The sequence below is a fragment of the Wolffia australiana genome, chromosome 17 (assembly GCF_029677425.1).
Source record: "Wolffia australiana isolate 7733 chromosome 17, ASM2967742v1".
Classification (NCBI taxonomy): Eukaryota; Viridiplantae; Streptophyta; class Magnoliopsida; order Alismatales; family Araceae; genus Wolffia; species Wolffia australiana.
This window is the reverse complement of record NC_135851.1, coordinates 6,170,455-6,176,569: the sequence shown is the minus strand read 5'-3', so window position 1 is coordinate 6,176,569 and position 6,115 is coordinate 6,170,455.

The following is a 6,115-nucleotide window of genomic DNA, read 5'->3' as shown; positions in this document are numbered from 1 at the left end:
AAGTAATAGAGAGAAAGAGAGAGAAAGCGGAGAGAGAGAAAGTGATAGAGAGAGAAAGAGAGAGAAAGAGAAAGAAAATGATAGGGAGAGAAAGAGAGAGAAAGTGGGAGAGAAAGAAAGTGGAGAGAGAGAAAGAGAGAGCAAGGGAAGGAAAATTATAGGGAGAGAAAGAGAGAGAAAGTGGGAGCGAGAAAGAGAGAGCAAGAGAAAGAAAATTATAGGGAGAGAAAGAGAGAGAAAGTGAGGGAGAGAGTAAGAGGAGAAAGTGATAGAGAGAGAAAGAGAAGAAAAATTATAGGAAGAGAAAGAGAGAGAAAGTGGGAGAGAGAGAAAGTGATAGACAGAGAAAGATAAAGAAAATTACAGGGAGAGAAAGATAGAGAAAGTGGGAGAGAGAGTAGGGATGGTCCTTTCGTGCGACCGGTACAAATTTTGGCCGATGTGCGGTCCGGTTCGGATTTTCGAACCACACATCGGACAGCTTCTTGATAAATCGCACCACACATTGGTCAAGCCCCTGTGCGGCGCAATTGTGTGAATCCCGTCCAATTTTTTTAAATGTATTCTACTATGCTAGTATGGTTTGCTCTTTACCTCTTTCCACATTCCACATTCCACAATCCACATTCTCCATTACTAGCACGGCGAGCCATCGAGGTGACGAGCTCACCAGCTACGACCACCCCCCCTTCTCTGCCACGCCGCGCACCTGCCCGCCCCATCAAACCATCTCAGCCGTCCTTCACCAAGCTCAATTTCTTGATTCAACGTGTAGTTTCACATTTCTATTTCTATTCCATTGGGTGTCTATGCCTTTACTTCTCTGTTATTCATCAAGGAAGATACATATACATATCCTTCTAATGTACGTACAATTGGATTGGATGAAAATCGAAGTGGCGAAGGAATAGATGAAATACTTCTAATGATTGTCCAGACTTTTAATGCAAGAAAATGCAGTCCAATCATGACGACGAATTTAAAACATGGGATAGGATAACGCGAGAACAAGGAAGATAGCACTTGATACATTTCATGCACGAAAGAAATAAAATTCGCATGATGTTCTGTGCAGGAAATAACACAATATGCTCATGACGTAGTGTCCTAGATTATGTGAAATCCAAACGAATGGATCTTGTGATTGAAAGTTATGTAAAGCACAGATTTCAGCGGCAGCTTCCTTGGTTGATTGGCTTTAATATGATTTCAATAAATAATCTTCAGATCCTAAAGAAGAAGTGGGCCGACAAACCCCTTCTCCCATGTATCCATAAGCTACATAATGTACTGTTTTGACTCGCATCTACAGGATAAAATTTACAAGATCTTAATAAGTGAGGGTTTCTCCATCTGCATTTATGTCTTTGAAATTAGTGTTTTATCTTTTTTCTCACTGTTGATTGTATTCATAGTTTTGAGTTTATGCAAGGGACTTTTGATTTCATTCCTCTGTTTTGGTGATGTTCTGAAGAAGCTTTACAACTCATACTGCCAGCCTTATATTTGATTCGGAAAAGAAATGATTAATCATGAGTAGAGGTATAATTGATGGATTAAGGACAGTTGCTTTTGTTGTCTAAATTGGTACTAGTTTCTTATTGAACCACAGGAGTATGGATGTACCCTTTGACTGTATTGATTTCTTCTCCAAAGCCTCAGATAATTAATTTTTATTTTTTATCTTTATCTCATATCTACTACTCTTAAGTCTCTAAGTTTTTCGAAAATATTTTCTCACTTCCCAAAATGTGTGTGGTTCTACATATAACTTACATAAACTGTGCACGACTTGGTAATTTATTTGATTGAATATTCCTGATTTAAATATTTAAAACTGGTCAAAGTTATCTTATTAGTCGTGAACACAAAAATCAGACCCATTTATTTGAAATGTTCTTTGTTTATCTTTGTGATTGATAAATAGTTGATTTCATTTAATTCAATTTATGCTTGACATAAAAGATTTTATTTTCCACATTATGTAGTTTTCATATTGAGATCAATACTATGGTGATAAACTGATGTTTCTCCTTGCATTATCTCTCACCCTTTGATTTTAGATATCATTTTATGTTTAATTCTTATCGATGTGACCATCCTTTCAAATATTAGGATGGATGATTGTGAATCGTCACCCGCCCTACAGTACACAGTTCTGTCTAAGGAGGATGAGTCTTTAGACGGTGGCGAAAGTAGAGAACAGAAGAAGCCACGCGTGAATGGCTGTGATGCATTGAGGTACTTCACGTCTCAGGGAAGACAAAAATTCAGATACAATATATGTAGTGTAGTTGTGGACCGCAACAAATATCTGAGCAGCACTCCTCTGTGGAGACATTAGGAAAAATTCCATCAAAAGGTTTTCGCATCCCTGAGGGCAAGGGCAACAATGTCGGAAGGGAGAGGTCAGTCGCTGAATATTTTTCTACAAAAGGTAGCAAGAAGCAATATTACATTGGTCGTACAATAGAGAATACAAAGGAAGAACTAGTGCGTTTCATATGTCTATCCGATTCACCATGGGCGATTGTTAGGAAAAAGTACTTCATAAGACTTCTCCATTATATTGCTCAAGAGGAGATATCTATTCCATCAGTACGGGCTGTAAAAGCCAAAGCACAAGCCATTTACAACGATATGAAAAAATCATGTGACATAAACTGGCTGACGTTGCTCGTGTATCACTAACACTAGATGCATGGACTTCTGAAAACAACATTGCATTCTTAGGAGTAACTGTGCATTGGGTGGGCAAGGAGTGGAGACTGTGCGAGCATGTGCTTGGGATATGACAATTGAAAGGATCACACACTGGTAAAAACCTTAGCGCAACTGTCCTCCAAATTTTGGCAAAGTTATACATAAAGTCAAAGGTACGCCTATGGGCGTAATCAATAATAGTTTTTCTGAACGACATTTTCACATTAATGCTGCATGTTTACGTAGGTGTGCGCAGTGACCACAGACAATGCATCACATAACCAAAAGATGATGGGTATTTTAGAAGATGAGTTGAAGCAAGCGAACCATCATTTCAGTGCAAGTCGGCATGTGTTATGTGTGGCACATGTAATCAACCTTGTAGTCCAGGCCGGACTAAGCTCGCTACGGGTTACGGAGGCACCAGCTCATTAAGTAGTTCTAGATGAAAGTTACATTAGTGGTGGCAATGGCTGGGATGAGGTCCATGATGTCTTCGGATCATCCACTCTGGGTTATGCAGTGCTCCATTTGAGGGAAATTATAAGTGCAATACGTGGTTCAACACAACGCGCCGAGCATTATGTGCCATTATGCAAGCAGTTTGGATTATCGAACCATAAGAAGATCCCCTTAGACTGCACCTCAAGGTGGAATTCAATGTATGAGATGCTTGTCATGAGCGTAGAAAAGAGGGATATTCTTGATGTAATGGCAGTAAATGTTTTGAAGAAGTCTGTGCTGATTGATGAAGAGTCGCAGATGATCAAAGATTTCACAGGGATATTGCAGCCCATAGTGTTTGCCATGTCCCTCGCTTGTCAATCCAAGTCACCAACCACAAATGAAGCAATTGTCATCCTCAGAGCGATGACAAAACATCTTGATAGTGTCATGAGAGTAATCCGAGAATCAACCTTATTTCAAGTTAATACTGTTATATCATCACGGCAACAGACCTCCGTGTACAACGCTTGTCAAGCAATGAATACGAAGCTGAACAAATATTCAACCATCCTCAGTCGTAACCAGGCCTTCTCCGTTGCTGCGCTCATCGATCCATCCATGAAGGAACGGTTGATTGACTGTGACTACCGAGATGAAGTCATCAATTATGTATGAAATTTATTAGATAAACCCGCCGTCGCAAATTATCAAACTATGATCGATTCAGCTCCATCGGAATATTTTCGTCCGGCTTGGATAACGACTCTTTTTTCAGCGAAGCACTTGATGAGTTGTTGCTGGAAAATGATAATAGTACAAATCATGATACATTGCACGAGCTAGAGGCCTACATTACTTCACCTCCCATCAGGGGGGCGGAGCCGTTACACTGGTAGAAGGTCATAGGTGAGCACTCGTATTCTGGTTTAGCTGTAATTGCAAAGGAGTTCTTATCAATCTCGGCAACAAGTGCGCCATCGGAGAGATTTTTCTCCACCGGTCGTGCCATCATCAACTATAAGCGGTCAAGGCTGACAGTGGAAAGCATGGAGCTACTCATGACACTTAAGTGTTGGTGGTGAGCGCAGGAGGATGTCAATGATGGTAGCAACGGAGATGACGAAGATAGCGAGGAGGATCCAAATGTTGAATAACATAATTATATGTTGAAACAATGTTTTGTGTTGTAGATTTTTTGACTCCATTTGATCCTCTCTCTTTTACTCTCTCCTCTCAATCTGCCAATTTTGTCCATCTTCCTCTCTTCCCAAGCATTTATATTAAGTGGCTCTGGAAGATTAAATTCATGGACACGAGTCATTGGACACGAGGAACAAAATATTATCAAATGTGGCATTACAAAATTTTGGTTTTCTCAACATTTGGATGCCATTGGTTTTAAGCACAATTCTTTCTGAACATTTTTTGAATGACTTGGAACATCATTCCTCACAGAAATATTATGACAACTCTCACAAAATACAGGTACATCCACAGCCACGCGGAGGCCATGGAGGGCGTAGGAGCTGTAAACAGTTGCACACCACAGAGGAGTGTGTGACTTCTCCGACGAAGACTGCAAGAGCAACGCCAAGACCCGACCGTTATTTATCATCAGCTCAGACTCCAAACCAGACGGTGAGGACATCGTGACACACACAAACGACACAGATGGAGGCAACACAGAGCAATTTTGTCCATTTCAAGAAATACTTGTTGGTTTAAGTATCAAGCTCATCATTACAGAAATTCTTCCTATCCCGTCAAAAGACTTCAACCCTGCAACACATGGAGGAGAAGTGTTGAGTACTCAATAGGATGACAACACATTTTGGAAACGTCACAAATTCACTCCAGCAATGATTATTGCTGTCCAAAAAAGAGTCGCTCGTTTTGCCTCCCAGCTCCTTTGATATTTATGAAACTAACTTGGCAGAACATTTTTTATGTTTTCAAAATGCACTTGGACTTTTCCATCTATAAATGTTTCTATTAAGATTTACAGAATATTGAATCGTTAGGTATCTATCAATGTTTACGTATACATTATGTATATAATTTTTCATCTATAGTTTAAGTCATAAAAACATCGCACTCATTGACTCATTAGACATGGACTCATTAATTTATGTTACAACTTTATGTTTGGCAAGGACTCATTAATTTTTTCAATTAAACTTCTAGTGAGTAATGCCAAGCTTAAATATGAACAACTAAAATAAAGCAACAGACTTATTGTTGAAACTGATAAGAGCATATATTAATCCGTGAGGATATAGTTTCTGATGCATTTAAATGTGAGTGAAAAAAATGAATAATAATTGTGGAAACATTTTCACACGCATAGAAATATGAGATGATGATCACAAATAATAATTGAGGATATAATATCAGTTGCATATAAATATGAGATGATGAGCACGAATAATACTTGAGGATACAGTATTAGATGTATAAATAGTACTTTTCTGATGAGCTCTTTTGACTACATAAAATTTCATCAGTTTGTGAGTTTTCATAAAAACGTATTAATACAAATAAATCTATAAATTGGTATAAATAATTATGAATTAAGGTTAGATAGCTTTATTTTAATTTAAAACCCTATCAATTTTTAAAGAATTTTAATCTATTTTTCCATAATTTATTAGAGAAAAAAGGGAGTTTAACAACATATTTATATAAATATATCACTATTTTCGAATTCCCTATGGTTTTACTTCGAGAAATATGGAAGAGACATAGGCGGAGGGGCATATCTCTAAATAAAAAGAAACGCATGCAAAGTTTTCGTTCATTTGTCCAATTTTGTGCGACGTGCGGTCCGATTTCGTCGCACAAAATCGTACCGCACATCGGACAGAGCTTTCGTGCGGTCGAAAAATTCGCACGCCAGCCGAAAAAATCAGACCAAACCGCACGACCTACTCTAGTCATCGAGTACACCCTACTAAAGTTCACAGTC